Genomic DNA, 18,014 nt, shown 5'->3' with positions numbered 1-18,014 from the left:
TTCAATTTTTTTTATAGCGCACTACTCACCCAGAGGGTGTCAAGGCGCTTGGGGGAGGGGGGGTACATTACTTATCGAATATCCAAGTTTTTAGTTGCTTTCTGAAGGAGAGGTGGTTCTGTGTAAGGCGGAGGTGGGTGGGGAGAGAATTCCAGGTTTTGGCCGCTAAGTAGGAGAAGGATCTTCCCCCATGGTGGATCTATGGATGCGCGGAATTGCGGCGAGGGCTTGATTGAACGATCGTAGTTGGCGGGTGGGGGTGTAGAAGGACAGTCGCGTGTTGAGGCATTCGGGTCCTAGGTCGTAGAGGGTTTTGTGTGCGTGGGTGAGGAGACGGAACGTTATTCTCTTGTTGACGGGGAGCCAGTGGAGGTCTTTCAGGTGTCCGGAAATGTGAGCTTGACGGGGGATGTCTAGTATGAGTCTGGCTGATGCATTTTGGATGCGTTGGAGTTTTTTCTGTAGTTTGGCTGAGGTTCCGGCGTAAAGGGTGTTTCCGTAATCCAGTCGGCTTGTGACCAGTGCGTGGGTGACCGTCTTTCTTGTTTCGGTGGGGATCCAGCGGAAGATTTTTTTGAGCATGCGTAGGATGTTGAAGCATGATGATGAAACGGCGTTGACTTGTCTGGTCATCGAGAGGGAGGAGTCCAGGATGAATCCCAGGTTACGTGCGTGGTCCGTAGGTATGGGAGCGGTTCCCAGGGTCGGTGGCCACCATGAGTCATCCCAGGCAGCGGGGGATGAACCTAAGATGAGGACTTCCGTTTTGTCCGAGTTCAGTTTTAAACGGCTGTTCTTCATCAACTCGGCTACTTCTTTCATTCCTTCATGTAAGTTGGTTTTGGCGGAGTTTGGGTCTTTGGTGAGGGAGAGGATCAGCTGGGTGTCGTCTGCGTAGGAGATGATGTTGAGGTTGTGTTGGCGTGCGATGGATGCGAGGGGACTCATGTATATGTTGAAGAGGGTGGGACTGAGTGATGATCCTTGTGGTACGCCGCAGATGACTTCGGTGGCCTCTGATCTAAAAGGGGGGAGGCGGACTCTCTGGGTTCTTTCGGCGAGGAACGAGATGATCCAGTCTAATGCTTTTCCTTGTATTCCGACGTTGCTGAGGCGTTGTATGAGGGTGCTGTGGCAGACTGTGTCGAAGGCTGCGGAGAGGTCAAGTAGGATGAGGGCAGCTGTTTTTCCGTTGTCCAGTAGAGTTCGAATGTCGTCTGTTGCTGCGATGAGGGCGGTTTCGGTGCTGTGTTTGGCTCGGAAGCCGGACTGTGAGGGGTCGAGGGATTTGTTGGATTCGAGGAAGGCGGCGAGCTGACTGTTGACGGCTTTCTCAATGACTTTGGCAGGGAATGGGAGGAGCAAGATGAGGCGGTAGTTCTTGAGTTCAGTGGGGTCTGCTGTGGGTTTCTTCAGAAGGGCGCTGAGTTCGGCATGTTTCCAGCTTTCCGGGAAGGTAGCGGAGTTGAAGGAGCAGTTGATGACGTCACGGAGATGGGGTGCGATAATGGAGTCTGCTTTGTTGAAAATATGGTGGGGACATGGGTCGGTTGGCGATCCCGAGTGGATGGAGTTCATCAGGCGGACGGTGTCTTCAGTGGTTATTGGGTTCCAGGCGTAAAGGTTGTTAGAGGGCGGTTTTGGTTCGGGGGTGGGTGGAGTGGACTGGTCTTCGGACTGGGTTCCAAAGCTGTTATGTATGTCGGCGATTTTGTTGTGGAAGAATGAGGCTAGGGAGTCGCAGGGGTCTTGGGAGGGAGTGATGTCGTTGGTGCCGGCGGTGGGGTTGGTAAATTCTTTGACGATGTTGAATAGTTCCTTGCTGTTTTGGGCATTGTTGTCAAGGCGATCCTTGAATGCTGATTTCTTGGTGGATCGGATCAGTTGGTGGTGTTTGCGGGTGGCGTTCTTGAAGGTGGCCAGGTTGTTAGTGGTTGGGTTTTTTCTCCAGGCTTTCTCGAGAGTAGGGCAGAGCTTCTTGGATTTCTTAAGGTCATCGTTGAAACAGGGGGCTTTTTTGCTACCTTGCTTGATATGATGGTTTTTCAAGGGTGCTAGTTCGTCAGCGCTGTGGGTGATCCATTGTGTGAGGTTGGTGGCTGCTTGGTTTGGGTCCGATGATTTGGCAGGAGGGTTTTGGTGAAGTGATGTGAGGAGCTGGTCGGTAGTAATTTTGTTCCAGTTTTTTCGGGGAATAGGTTGTGGGGTGTTGTGGGTTGTGGTCTTTTTGTAGTTGAAGTGAACGCAACTGTGGTCCGTCCAGTGGAGAGCTGTGGTGTGATTGAAGGAGATGTGCTTGCTGGAGGTGAAGATTGGGTTGAGCGTGTGTCCGGCATAGTGGGTGGGGGTATTGACAAGTTGTTCGAGTCCGAGGTTAGTCAGGTTGTCCAGAAGGGTGGTGGTGTTGCTGTCGTTTTTCTTTACCAGGTGGAAGTTGAGGTCTCCCAGTAGCATGTAGTCCTCTGAGGGGAGGGCGTGTGGGCTGATGAAGTCAGTGATGTCTTCGCTGAATTGTGTGCAGGGTCCTGGTGGTCTGTAGATGAGGGTGCCTCTGAGTGTGGTCTTGGGGTCGGTGTGGATCTGGAAGTGAAGGTGTTCGGCGGTAGCGAGGTAATCGTCGGAATTGGTCGTGATGCGGATGGTGTTCTTATGGACGATGGCGATGCCTCCTCCTGTTTGGTTGGTGCGGTCCTTTCGGATGATCTTGTAGCCGTCCGGGATGGCTATGGCGATGTCGGGAGCTGATGAGGCGTTCATCCAGGTTTCTGTAAGGAAGGCGACGTCCGGCGATGTAGTGTCGAGTAGGTTCCAGAGTTCAATGGCGTGTCTGTGGACCGAGCGGGTGTTAAGCAGGATGCACTTTAGGTGGTTAGTGTCGGAACTCTGTTTGGAGTTTGTGGATTTGGTGTGGGTCCTGATGCAGGCGAATTTGCAGGAGTGGCAGGTGAAGGGTCCATGGGTGTGTCCTGGGGCGGCTAGGTAGCAGTTTGGTGGGCGGCCGGGGTTAAGGGCTGAGAGGGTTGCGGCGTCGTATGTAAAGCGGGCAGAGAGGATTTTGCGGGGGCCAGGGGGTCTGGCGCTGGGCGCGGTCCAGGTGCAGACGGGCGTAGACGGGCTTACCTTTGGCGCACCTTCGGCGCGCATGGGGCGCTTCCGCTGCGCGTGAACGCTGCGCGCTAAAGCATCTGTCATATGTGGATAGTGGAGGGGGCGGGGGCGAGGGAGGAGCAGCTGGGAGGCGGGAGCGGGGTGGAGAGCCGGGCAGGGAGGCAGAACAACAAACAACAAAATGGCAGCAAGCCAAAAGCCTAACAGGACGAGATAGGGGCAAAACTTTGATAATGGCTATGAAATGGCCAGTGGCACCGGCAGAACCAGGTACAAATTAGCAACTCAGGCAAAGGCAGCAAAGCACAACCGAATGTCTATGAATGCACACCTTAGCAACACAGCACTATGATATAAATGCAAACAGCGTTACTATATCAATGCAATCAGCAATCAGGCACAAATTATATGCAGGATGCGCTATGGCTTTAAATTACAAAGAGCGGTCTGGGAGTATAGCGCTACGATACCAAACAGAGCCTGGAGCAGCGTGAGGAGCGACCTCTTCTGATAAGCTCAGGACGGTCAAATCTTGATCATTTGGGATCTGTCCCAGAGGAATGAGGCAAACCATTTGAGTACTGTGCCTTCCACGCCCATTCTCTGTTGAAGAATGTTAAGGAGGGTGTTGTGATTAACAGTGTCAAAGGCTACAGAGAGGTCAAGAAGAATCAGAAGGCACGATTCCCCTGAATCGAGTATATGCAGCACATCATCGATCACTCGCAGCAGGGCTGTTTCGGTGCTGCAATTTTGAATAAAGCCAGACTGGAACATGTCAAGGAGATTATTGTCCATAATGTGTTGGGAACGTTGTTTTGCAACACATTTTTTTGTGATCTTTGAAAGAAAAGGGAGATTGGTGATGGGGCGGAAGTTATTGAGGTCGTTCGCATCTGCAGAGATTTTTTTTAGAAGGGGGGGTAACCTGTCCTGTTTTGAGGGAGGGATCCTTGGCTGAGGAAGAGATTAACTAGCCTGGTCCAATAGGAGAGAGTATTGGTATAGAAATCAATGGCGATGACACTGGGTATGGGGTCAGAAGAATGGCTGGAGGGTTTGGTTTCGAGGATGCATTTGAGGAGATCATCTTCCGAGATGGCGTCAAAGGTCTGCCAAGTGACTAAGGATTTTCGCTCCTCAATAGGGGTGGGAGACCTGTTCCATCAGTGATTTTACCTTTTGATCGAAGAAGATAGCGAACTCAGTTGCTTTCTTTGAAGCATCCTCAGGATTGATGGTTTGGGAAGAACGGTTTGGGTTTTTGATGAGGTTGAAACGTTTTTTTGGGTCTGTTTTTAGCTGAATCGAGGAGGGATCTGAAATGTGATGGTTTTTCCTGGAAGATGTGCTTGTGGTATTTGGATCTTGCTGAACGTAAAAGGGAGAGGTTGGAGGTGGATGGAGATTGTCTCCAATGTTTCTCCAAGATTCTAAGGTTTTTCCTTTCGTCATAGAGAGCTTTATTGAACCAAGGAGCTGAGGGGGTGGGTCTTTTCCTTTTGCTTTGGAGTGGAGCAACCTTGTCGATTTCGACTGCAAGGATTGAGAGGCAATGGGGAGTGAGATCGTTGACATCCGCATTGGGGTCTAGACTAGGAACTGAACCCATAGCAGAATCATATAGTCTCAAGATCAATGTGTTTGTGTTGCGGAACCAAGTAGAGGCCCTTTTAGGTTGGCCAAGAGTTATAATGTGCGATATTTGAAAACGGAAGGGAATGAGGAAATGGTCTGACCAGTCTACATGGATAGGGGGAGCAATGGTAAGCTGGTCTGATTAAGAAATAACAAGGTCCAGAATTGAGCCCTTGGCATGTGTAATTTCAGAGCAGTGTTAAACAAGATCGTTAGCTGAGAGAAAGGTTGCAAGCTTGTTGGCAGCCGAGTCTTCCACGGAGCCCCAGTGGAGATTGAAATCACCTAGGAAGATCTGCTTGTCGCTTTGTGAATATTGGTCACTAATGAAGTCGATGAGTTCCTCCATGAAGGAAGAGCAATTACCGGGCGGGTGGTAGATGGCATGGAACCTGAAGGGTGAGCCGTGATGAACTTGGAGTTCTATGGAAAGGCATTCAAATGTGCGGAAGAGGATGGTGGGAAAGGCTTTGATTTGAAGGGAGTTTCTGAAGATAATCGCGACACCTCCCCCGATCTTGTCTGTTCTGTCGTTTCTGAGGATAGAGTAGTCGGTAGGCATCAAAAGATCAAATAAAGTGTGAGAGGAGTCATTAAACCAGGTCTCAGTGAGAAAGAGCATGTCGAGATTGTGGTGGGTGATAGTGTCAGAGATTTCCAGTTTGTGTTTGGCTTTGCCAATGTGCTTTAGCCACATTGTACTTCTGCGTGGCTGCTATTCAGCATGGCTAAACATTAGTGGCGTGGAGGAGAGTTATGTGGAGTGTCATAGAGTGGAATGGCGAAGTGTGGATTTTTTTGCAGATTTATATAGCGCAAACTCGGCCCGAAGGTATTGAAGCGCTTTACATGAGCACCGGTTATGTTACACAAGGACACACTCATTTTTTTGGTAGGCACGGGGAGATTAAGTGATTTGCCCAGAATCACAGGATGTGGACGCGAGTCCGAGGCTTGAACCTTGGTTTCCAAGCTCCAAAGTCAGCAATCTAGCTGTCAGTTGCAGAGAGTGTTGTGTATTGGAGTGTTATAGTGTGGAGTTGCATAGAGTGGCATACACTGGAGTGGCATAGAGTAGAGTGGACAGGTATAGAGTGCATTGGTGTAAAGTGATGCAGAGTATAGTAGCGTAGAGTGCAGTTGCATTGAGTACAGTGGCATTGAATTCAGCAGCATACAATGGAGTGTCAGAGAATACAGTGGCATAGATTAGAGTGGTGCATAGTAGAGTGAAGTGGCATAGAGGAGCACTGAGTGCAGTGGCATAGAATGCAATGTCATGAATAGAGTGTGTGGAGTGGCATAGAGTGGAGTAGCATAGAGTGCAGTAGTGTAGAGTGGAATTGTGCAGAGTAGAGTGGCATAGAGTTCAGTAGCGGAGAGAGCAATGCTGCAGAGTAGAGTGTCAGAGTACAGTGGCGAAGAGTGGAGTAGAGTGGCGTAGAGTACAGTGATGTAGAGTAGAATGCAGTGGCATAGAGTGCAGTGACATGGAGTGCAGTGACATAGAGTGCATTGTCATAGAGTGTAGTGGTTAAGAGTAGAGTGCAGTAATATAAAGTGGAGTGGCGCAGAGTGGAGTAGAGTACAGTGGCATAGAGTGAAGTTGTGCAGAGTAGATTAGTGTGGTCTAGATTGGAGTGCTGTAGACTACAGCGGTGAAGGGCGCAGTGATGTAGAGTAGAGTAGTGAAGTGTGCATTGCCATAGAGTTCAGTGGTACAGGGTAGACTAGAGAGGCGTAGCGTGAAGTGGCATAGAGTGCAGTAATGTAGAGTTGAGTGGTGTAAAGTGGAGTGGTGCAGAGTAGAGTGGAGTGGCGTAGAATGGAGAATGAATGGTATGGTAGCACATTGCCATTACAGACAACACATTTTCAATTGAAATGTCCATTGCATTAGTACAGACATAGAGTTTTTATCAATAAAAATAGACATTGCACACAAAAAATGTGTGGAAATTGAATCACCTAGGGGTCGATTCCGATTCGGGAAACATATCCGTACAACGATTCGTATTCGTAGCCGTTTCCGTACGAATCGTACTAATCCGTCCGAATAGCGACTGTCAGGACTCCAATTCAGAGTTTGGCAACAGTTCACTCCGAATGGTCGATGAGGAATGAAAGGCTGCCAGAAAGAAATTCCTGGACGAATTGTGTTAGAATTCGGCGCTCCAAGATTGCCGCCGATTTCGATGCTCAAATCGCGGTCTAGTCTTTTGACCGCAGCTGTCCGGTGATTGAGGTGAGGCGCGAACGTTAGGGAAAATGCACACTTCACCTGAGGAATGACCGGGTCTAGCAGCACGTTAGCGAGTTCCTAGTTTTCAGTCAGAGTATTACCCCAGAATCCCCGTAAAAGAGTTAGTTTAGGTGGAAAACCAGAGTACAGAATAGAAGAAGGGCAAGAGAGTAAAACTCGATATATTTCTGAGAAATACCGTGACGAGTGTTCGGCAGCTTCGACGCTTCTGAGATTCCCAGACAGACGTTCCGGTGAGTGACAGCGCAACTCGTCTTCCTGAGGAAAGCTGAGGAGAATTCAGCGGCACAGACTTCCCCGCATCACCAGGACTCGGCATACCGGCGGGTATCAGCGTGAGGTCGTGGTGAGAGCAGTGACCTAAGGGGAGAGAGAGCGAAATTCAAGACGTCAAAGCTAAGTGACATAAGCGATTGATATTAGAGTAAATAAAACATGAAAAGACAGGAATAAGATATTCTTTACTTACCTGTGAATGTACTCGAGAGGTTATTTCCTTAAGTCTTCAGTCATCTAAATTAAGAGTAACCAAGGAAATAAGAACAGAAGATTAAATATAAAAGAAAGTGAAGAGGAATAGACATATGAAGAAAGAGAAGGACAAAAAGGCAACAAGCTTCTAGAGAGTAAGTGAGACGCTTAATAAAAAGATAAATGCATAGTTTAGCTTAGGTGAAAAACGAACAAGCACTTATGTATTCTAGAGGTAGAAGTGAATACTCACGGACATAAGAAAAAGATATCTAACACAGAGAAGAAAAGAAGAATAATAAGAGCGCATCTAATTAGTGAAGTAAGTGAAGGTGTCAGGAGAAAATAATAAGGAAGTACATCAAGTAAGGGTAAGAGTTAAAATCTAATCTTATAATTTCAGGTTAAACTAATTGGACAACATCAGATAATAAGAATAGACAGAAAAGACAGAAGAGAAGCACAGATCTTGGAAGAACAGGGTAGGTGTGAAATACGTTAAAATAACAAGAATAGAGTAGGAGAGGAAAAGATTAGAACTGGAAGTTAATGGTGTATTCATTCCACAGGTTCCTCAGAAGAATAGGAGTCTGCAGGACAGATTCAGAACTAGAGGAGCCAGACCAGGACCAGTCTCTTCTTTGTTTATTGTTTTATCCAATTCCCCCTTCCCCCGAAGGAATAGCCCAGTCTCAGTAGAAGTCGAGCCCTGGATATTCCTGAGAGGGCTTTGGAACCTAGCATCTCTGTTCCCGTGCAAGTCAAGGTAAGAATTGATAAAATTGTAAGGTCTGACAGAGTGAAGTGCCCACGTTGCACATAGCACCCGAACAGAGATGGCGGAGGGAATTAATTTGCAGACATTAGAAACCGTGCTAGATACCATTCAGAAAGAATTAGTTGCAGTCAGAGAAGAGAATCAAAATCTTAGACAAGAAATATTGAACTCTCGAAGAGAAACTGCAGAATTAGCACAGAGATTGAGACAACCATTTAGCTCAGGGCGAGAAAACCCAGACCCTACATTGGAAGGAACAAATAGAATGACCACACAAGTAATCCATTCCTTGTCCCCAGTGATTCCCTTAACCCCACCAGAACGTTTTAGTGGAGATCCACAAAAGGCGCACATATTCATTACACAATGTTCTTTACATTACATGTGCCGCCCTTCAATTTTCCCTGACGCGCAATCTAGAGTGGCCTTTGTGCTGTTGTATTTAAGTGGGGACGCAGCTTTGTGGGTATGCCTTTGATTTCTAGAGATGATCCTTTATTGCGAAACTATGAAGAGTTCAAACAAGAATTTCTTCGAATATTTGATCGACGAAGAATCTCTCAAGCAGTTGACAATGAACTGCTAGATTTACGACAAGGAAACAGAGACCTAGTAGCCTATCTGGCACAGTTTAATAAACTAGTGGTGGAGACAGACTGGCCCGAGAGTAAGAGAGCAGCAGTATTTTATCGTGGATTGAAAGATGAGCTCAAAGATGTGTTAGCTCAGATACCGAATAGGCCGACGGAGATTTCTGCGTTGGTGGATCTCGTTCTAGAGATCGATTTCCGCCAAGGAGAAAGGAAGGGCGAGAAGAGAAAAGAATTCCAACCAGTAGTACCAAGGTTCGATAGAGCACGACCGGACAGTAGTAGGAGCGCTGAGGGACAACAAGGGCCAGAGCCCATGTAGATTGGAACCATAACAGGCCCTTTGACGAAAGAAGAAAAAGAGAAAAGGAGAACAAGCAATTTATGTATGTACTACGGTTCTGGGGGGCATTTTGTCAGCAATTGTCCGAAGAAGCTGAAAACGACTTTCAAGCCGAAGGAAAACTAATTGCACCACCTGTGGAAGGAGTTGAACAGGTGGGTGCGAATCAAAAGACAACTCCAGGAGAGCATCAAATAGCCAACACCTTGCAGTCCTTGGCTCCTCATCTAATCTTGTCCATGCAAGTTAAGTTCTGACATATAACCTTAACAGAGGTTTCAGTAATGATAGACTCAGGAGCCACAGGAAACTTTTGTGATTTGAAATTTGCAGATAAAGTAGGAATACAAGCAATAAAGAAATTTCGGAGCGAACCAGTCCGAGCAGTTGAGTGACAAACCTTTCTTCTGGACCCATTGTGAGTCATACGGAGCAAATACAGTTGATTTCGAATGAAGGGCATGAAGAAAACATTCAATTTAATTTAATTGATGCATCTCAATTTCAGTTGATATTGGTTCTCCTATGGCTTACAGAACACAACCCCACGATCGATTGGAGCACTAGAACGATCACAATGGATTCTAATTACTGCCAAGAAAAGTGTTTTGGAGGAAGAGAAAGATTTCCAGATGGTAATCCAGCTCATTCTTTGTGTTTGGCCAAAACTTCAGTGTGTGTCATCAATGCACAAGCAATACCCAAGGATTACAGAGATTTTGAAGATGTATTCAACGAGATGGAAGCTGAACAACTTCCCCCTCATCGGATATACGATTGTAAGATCGATAGAGAACCTGGCTCAAATTTACCGTGCAGTCATGTGTACGCGTTAACGGAAAAGGAGCACTATCATTTGAAAGAGTATTTGGATAAATACCTGGCCAACGGTTTCATTCGACCTTCGCAGTCTCCAGTATCCTCGCCTCTGTTTTTTGTGTCAAAGAAAGAAGGGGATTTGAGAATCTGTATCGATTATCGAGAGATCAACAAAATTACCAAGAAGAATCGATATCCATTACCCCTCATTTCCGTCCTATTGGATCAAGTAAAAGCAGCCCAAATTTATACCAAGTTAGACTTGAGAGGGGCCTACCACCTGGTGTGGATGCGCGTAGGTGATGAGTTGAAAACCGCCTTCAGGACGAGATTTGGATTATTTGAATACCAAGTCATGCCGTATGGTCTATGTAACGCCCCAGCTGCCTACCAGCATTTTATCAATGACGTTTTGAAGGAGTTCATAGATCAGTGTGCAATTGTGTACATCAATGACATCTTAATTTATTCCTCAGACAAGAGTGAACATCCAGAACAAGTCAGAAGGGTCTTACAGAAATGAAGAGAAAATCGGTTGTTTCTGAAACTGGAAAAATGCGCGTTTAACGTTTCATAAGTGGAGTTTTTAGGATTTGTACTTTCTCCAACTGGAATACTCATGGATAAGCGAAAGATTGAAGCAGTAATCAATTGGAAATCCCCTGCAAGTGTGAAGGAGGTCCAAAGCTTCATTGGGTTCACAAATTTCTAAGGAAGATTTATTAGCGAATTCTCTCGGAAGATCCTTCCTCTGACACCACAGTTAAGGAAAGGAATTAAATTCGAATGGACAGAAGAATCTGAAGCGGCTTTTAGATCCTTGAAGAAAGACTTCACCAGTGCTCCAATCCTCCAACATGCTGACCCTACAGAACCATTCTACGTGGAGACTGATGCTTCCGATCAAGCTGTCGGGGTGTTGTCTCAGCGACATAAGGTAAAGGGCCGGTTACATCCAGTAGCTTACCGGTCAAGAAAACTAACTTCTGCCGAAATTAACTACACGATCACGGAGAAAGAATTGTTGGCCATAAAAGACGCATTCAAAGAGTGGCGGCATCATCTAATGGGAGCTCAACATCAAGTAACTGTGTTCACAGACCATCGCAATCTGAAGTTTTTGAAGACCGCTAGAAAACTTACACCAAGGCAATTGTGGTGGTCATTGTATTTTGCAGACTATGAATTTGTGATCATTTATCGGTCGGGGGCACAAAACGGGAAGGCTGATGCACTATCCAGAATAGGCACAGATAATTTGAAAACTCACACGGAAAACCAGACTATTATTCCAAGTGCAAGAATTATTGGTGTTACGACTTCAATTAATCTAGAGGAACATATTTCAGAAGCCATGAGTCCAGAGGATATGCAAGATTGGGTCAAGGGAGAGGAAGGAAGGAAGATCATTCATCAGCTACCCTACTTTAGGGAAGCCTTGTATCTACCTACACAAGAGTTATAACAGCAAATAATGCACAAATGCCATGACGGTGTTTTGGCAAGGCACAAGGGAGAAGCCAACACAGAAAAAATAATAAAGAGGCATTACTGGTTGCCACATATGACTAAAGACATTGAAAAGTACGTGAAGTCGTGTGAGGTTTGCGCTCAGGGAAAATCGGAACGGCAGGCTGAAAGAGGATTACTCCAACCTTTGCCAACACCACCCTACCCTTGGCACACGATTACCCTAGATCTCATAGTAGATTTACCACGTAGTCAGGGTTTTAATACCATTTTAGTGGTTGGGGACACCTTTTCAAAGATGGCACATTTCACAGCCTTTCACGGTCCCCACTGCTAAGCAACTAGCAAACATTTTCAGCACACAGATAGTGAAGATACACGGAATCCCTAAGATTGTTATCTCAGACAGAGGACCCCAATTTATTTCCCATTTCTGGAAGGCCTTTATGGAAGTCTTGGGTACAGAAGTCAGATTCTCTACCAGTTATCATCCTGAAACAGATGGGCAGACAGAGAGGGTCAATCAGGAGTTAGAACGTTATCTGAGACTATTCATTTTGAAGCAAGATGGAGATTGGTCAGATTATCTGTGGGCTGCTGAGTTTGCCCACAATAGTGCAAGAAATGTTTCTACTGGCTATTCACCATTTTATATGAACTATGTTAGACACCCGAATTCAACAATTAAACAAACTGATCTCACAGTACCAGCAGTCAAGGAGGTAGTCTCTCATTTAGAACAAGTTCATCAAACTGCAATAAAGAATCTAGAACAGGCCAAAAGAAAATATAAGGTTTATGCAGATAAAAAGAGACGTTAGGGTTTTCCCTTAGAAAAAGGAGATCATGGGGCATATTACCAAGGGCATTATCGCCGCTTTAGCAGGAATTTTTCCTGTTAAAGCGGCGATAATTTTATTGCCCTATTACCTAGCTGTCACTAACACCAGTTAGCGACAGCTAATAGGTGATAGCGGGCATTTAGGGGTCCACTCTGCATGTCAGCGATGATTATCGCTAATGACATGCAAAGTGGGTGTGCCAAGATGTTAGCGACTGGAAACAGTCGCTAACATCGCTATCCCCTATTACCAACTTTTGGAAATAATCGCGCTAAGCAAAGTAAGGCAGTCTGGTAGATTGTGACCTAAAAACGGGGAAATGGGGTTTGGGTTTCGGTGTCAGAACAACATCCTGTGATCTTGGGCAAATCATTCAATATTCACGTGCAAATTAAATAAAAAATAAACTTACCTGACCGGGCCCGTGCCTCCTCTGCTTCTGGGCCGTGTCCCGCGTTTGGCGTTTTCATGCTCCTGCACAGTAACAGGAACAGGCATGCTCCCTCCCCTCCTGTAAGACAATCACAATGCTGCAATAGAAGTGTAGTGATTGGTGCGGACAGCTCCCAGCCGGGCGCCTGTAGGGATGCCATTTTTTCTATGTTGGCTGCATGCAGCCAACATAGATAAAATGTAGAGTGCGCATGACTGGTTTGGTCGGCCCCAGAGGGCAGACCAAACAGTCAGGGCCCACAACAGCCAGGTGTGAAGGAGAGTCCTCAGCACTTCACTCATCCGATTCCTGAAGTTATGGAAGTAACATGTGATAGAGCGCCATGTTGTTTGAAAAATTGTAGGGGTGCACTATAATCCCAAGTGGTCAGCACCCGCATATTTAGAGGGCCATGTTATTGTGTGATTTTATAATGTAGTACTACGCCGGGAATCAGTGCAATATGTAGAATTATGTTCATATCATTTATAGATTAATGTAGTGCTTTAGTTGAGAGAATCATGCCTTAAGTAACTTAGAATTAATTGCTTTGTGTGTAAATTGTGCATTAGGATTGAACGTGCCATATTGCACGTGTAGGCTGTTTAATAAGAGCTGTGATGCTTTAACATGAGAATAATGACTGCTAATGTCAAATGTAATGTTAGGATTGATTAACGAAACGCTTCTGTTGCTATATCAGAAATGCATTTAAAGGAGTAAAGGCCTGAGACATGAAAATGCCAGCAGAGGCCTAACTGTGGTTTTCTTAGCATGACTAGAAATGTCGAGTTGAAAACGTAACTTGGGAAAAGAGTCTCCTATTTGCAGTTAAAATTCGAATTGTAACTTGAAGCGTGTAAAGGATTGTTTCTCATGTATTTCTTTTGCAGGTGCAAGGTCATGTAGCTCGTTAGGTAAAATGAGCCATTGTTTAGAAGTTAGACTGGTAGGAGTAGGGATGAAGGGAGTCTACAGGAATGTACGGCTGATACTTTTGGCGGAGAAGGTGCCTGGGACCCAAGGACACAGCAACGGTTTCTGGAAGAAGAAGGATCGACGCTGGAAAAGTACGAGGGGCTGCACCTGCCAGAAGGAGGTGTGTCATGGGCGTATCCACTGTTTTGAGATTTTGTATTAGGGAAAGTGCCCCGAGGGTGGAGAGTCAGTTGCTACTGAAGCTAGGGTTAGAGTTAGTTGGAGTCCTGTCAAAGACAGTCCAATTGGATATGCAGTTAGACATGGGACTTAGAGGGAACTAGGCAGGAGAATTTAAGGAGCATCTTAGAACGAGCTCGGTAGTCAAGGCTACTTACCTGGAAAGGTGAATGCGCTTCTCTGGGAGCCTTCACAGCTGACACCTTTTTCTCTTGCCTGGGAGGTATTTTAAGTAGGGATGTCACGTTAGAGCTAGTGTAAGGACAGACTAATCTTTTCTTTTCCATTGGAGCAGATGCAGTCGAATTTTCCAGTGGGAACTGTAATTGCATGCCTAATGCTACTTGAATTAACTTTGCTCTTCATTTTGAGTCGTCTGAGACTCCTGCGTAGAATTATGTTTGTATTAGTGCCAGTTTATTTCTTGAACCTCTTGCTGAGGTGCTTGTATGTGCAGTTGTTTTTGGCGTTGTGATACAATTTTAAACTTTTCTTCGGAGTCAGTGGTCCTTCAGATTGAGATGTGTTGAATTTGGGAGAATATAAAAAGTATGAAATTTAAAGAATTCCTTCACATTTCCATGCAGACTAAAGAGGTCTGTCGACCAGGGACTCTTTGGATTGGTAAGGTGAAAATCTAGTTGAGAATCCTAGCGTCAACACATGCTACATTTTAGCGATCATAATCCCAGTTTGAAAAAGACAACATGCACAAATTTAGATCCCAGGAGCAAGAAAAGAGAAAGTTACTTGTGCCTGAAACGCTGTGTTACATGCCTTTCTGTGCCGGTGCCCGCAGTGGCGGCAGAAGCCTCCCAAACTATTCAACAAATCCAGTCCAACGGACAAAGGATGCGGCATACCAATCCAATTAGCAGACGTTTTATTGTGCAAAAACCAACAACGTATTTCAGCCGAAATTGCCTTTGTCAAGTTTCATATTCTGCTCCACGCACCCTAGAAATACCAATACAAACCATCATAGACATAGAAGCAATATTTACACTGTCAATTCATCCGACTGGGTTAAATAGAAAATTGCACATTCAAAAATGCAGAAACCAATGGAAAAAGGTATAAATATATTTGGGCAAATTATAACCACTTTATATGTCTAATTAATAATAAAACATAATTTTTAGGTCGAGCCTAATCCATCCCGTAGGGATGGTGGGCGAGATTATAGTAAGGCTTTCGAAAAGTCTCCCCAAATTGCGGATCGCGTACAGTTCATGTGACCACAACCACGCACTGGTGCGCGTGCGCCGCGCTCCGCCGCCACTACAGCTCACCAGGCTGCACACCCCCTCACGCTCCATATGCTTGCTCTCGCGCCTTTCCTTTGATCTCCCCCACCCCACCGCCCCGCATCAGACTTGAAAGACTAGTGGAGTAGTGTGGCTCACTGGTTAGAGGCAGCAGGCCCGATAGCAGAAGTCTGCCCGGGACCAGGGTTCAATTCCTGACGCGGCAGGGTCGTGGACCTTGGTCAGCGGACTCGATAATTCTCGCTTCGGTGCTTACTCTAATCAGGGGTTCCACTCGGCAACTCTGGGCATTAGCTTGCCTAATCTCCACAACGGCCCCACCAATTCCGGGGATACCTAGCTCCACCTTGGGGACTCCCAGCAAGGGACCATCCCACAGGGAAAGCCAGGACGGGTTCCCCAGAGTTATACAGCGCCAGGAAACCTATGGACGGGTAGCAGTGCGCTTTACAAGCTCAAAAACATTTACATTTACATTGAAAGGAATGCGCTCCCCCGCCCCCGCCACAGCAATTCCGAGAGCTTGTTTTTAACTTTGAAGCACGCTCGTTTCAGTTTCGTGTGAGGCAATTCTTCCCGTCCCCCCTCCTGCAGTCCGATGCCTTCTAATTCACCCCCTGCCCTCCCCTTCCCGTTCGTGCCTTCAAATGTTTGTTTTCTCCAGAGCCATGACATTGCGGCTCGCACCCCAACCCCACAGAGGCCATTTACAAACTTCTCCTCGTTTCGTTTATTTAAAGTGCGAGCTCTAGTTTTCCCTTTTACTGCTGGCGAGCTTGATTTCCACTTCTTTCATGTGGTCGCTGGACAGGAACCTCTGAAGTGAATACTTGCACTGCTATCGGCTCTGTGTGTTTACTTAGCTAGTAACACTTCACATTCACTGGTTAAAGAAGTTTATTATCCTAGCAAGTTTACAGTGAACCGCTGCGGCGCTGCACAAGGCATTACCAATTGTGACCAGGTGGCGGAGGGACTGGCCCTTTCACCTACACCCCCTCGATGTCTGTTCCCCTCTTTGTCATCCTTGCAGCAGCCTGACTTCGGGAACAAGACGGGGCAATGGAACGCATCCAACTCTCGGGACGAAGGCGAGAGCTGTTTCTTTAATTGGACGGAGTTGGTGCCCGGACACGCCCCCTGGTCAGCTGGGACCCTGGAAATAAAGGCCGACTCCACGATGAAGGAGGTGTGTTTTACACCCGGAGGAGTCAAGGAGTCGTGGAGAGAGGAAGAAGACGTATGGTGCGGAGAAAGCAGAGACGGGGACGAGAAGAAAGAAGGAGAGAAGGAAGAGGCGAGCCCAGCAGTTGCAGTGCCAGGAGGCCAACGACACGGCGCTTCGCCCATCCGCACTTCAAGGGAAGTGTGGCTAACCCAGGTACGGGACCGTATCGTGGGCTGGGCGGGCAGGAGAGGTTTTAAACCTCCGTAGTTCACCCGCCATTGTTCTCCATTCACTGACCCCTTCCCATACTGCACTTCCGACACCTCGCTGAACCCTGTGTGCACGTGTGTATCTCCCCCACACCCTTCCCTTAAGCACTCAGTGAACCAGAGCCCTTTGCTGAGTTCCTTTCTCTTTTGTTGCATGTATCCCGAGACCGGCTGACAACACGGACGCGCCTACAGATCCCAGAAGTCCACGGGAGGGAGGAAAACCAGGAGGAGATTACCGGAAGGAGAGGAGTTCGCCGGCACGACGAGGGACCGAGTCACCTCTTCCCTACTACCAAAATCCACCGCAGCGCAGGCGTCTGTTAAGAAAAGCAATAAAACCTGCTTTACCGAAACCACCCGAGTACGTGTTTTCATCGATCCCGCCTCACCAATGTTACCAAAGGTCACATATATTTGATTTACAGCCACAAAGGTCATTTATAAACTTCTCCTCGTTTCATTTATTTAAAGTGCGCGCTCTAGTTTTCCCTTTTATTGCTGGCGAGCTTGATTTCCACTTCTTTCATGTGGTCGCTGGATAGGAACATCTGAAGTCAATACTTGCACTGCTATCGGCTCCGTGTGTTTGCTTAGCTTGTAACACTTCACATTCACTGGTTAAAGAAGTTTATTATCCTAACAAGTTTACAGTGAACCGCTGCGGCACTGCACAAGGCATTACCAACATTACCAAAGGACACATATATTTGATTTACAGCCACAGAGGCCATTTACAAAATTCTCCTCGTTTCGTTTATTTAAAGTGCAAGCTCTAGTTTTCCCTATTACTGCTGGCGAGCTTGATTTCCACTTCTTTTATGTGGTCACTGGAGAGGAACATCTGAAGTGAATACTTGCACTGCTATCGGCTCCGTGTGTTTGCTTAGCTTGTAACACTTCAGTGTTTACTTTCAGGTCTTTATGAACAACTGTTTGCCAGAGTCCCGGGGCCAGTTCGAACTGGAGTAGGTCCAGCAGGGTACCATATTAGACAGGGTATACCTATGGTAGAGTTCCAAGTTCTCAGCTGCAGGCATGCGAAAGACCTCTTGTGGACCACACCAAAAACGTACAGTGGGTTTATATCCCGGCCAATGCTTATCATTGGTTGGCTCTATTTTTACACAACCCCCACACACACACCTCCCCACCCCCCACACACACCCCCTGACACACACCCCCACACACACACCCACCCACACACAACACCACCCCCTCACACACACAACCCCCCCACCCCCACACACAAACCCACCCCCACAACCCAACCCACCACACACAACCCCCCCACACACACATCCTCACCCCCCCACACCCCCACACACATCCCCACACACAACCCCACACACACACACCCCACGCACACAACCTCTGACACCCACACACACAACCT

The sequence above is a fragment of the Lissotriton helveticus genome, chromosome 12 (assembly GCF_964261635.1).
Source record: "Lissotriton helveticus chromosome 12, aLisHel1.1, whole genome shotgun sequence".
NCBI classification, from domain to species: domain Eukaryota; kingdom Metazoa; phylum Chordata; class Amphibia; order Caudata; family Salamandridae; genus Lissotriton; species Lissotriton helveticus.
The sequence above is the reverse complement of the archived record's forward strand: the minus strand, read 5'-3'. Positions refer to the sequence as shown.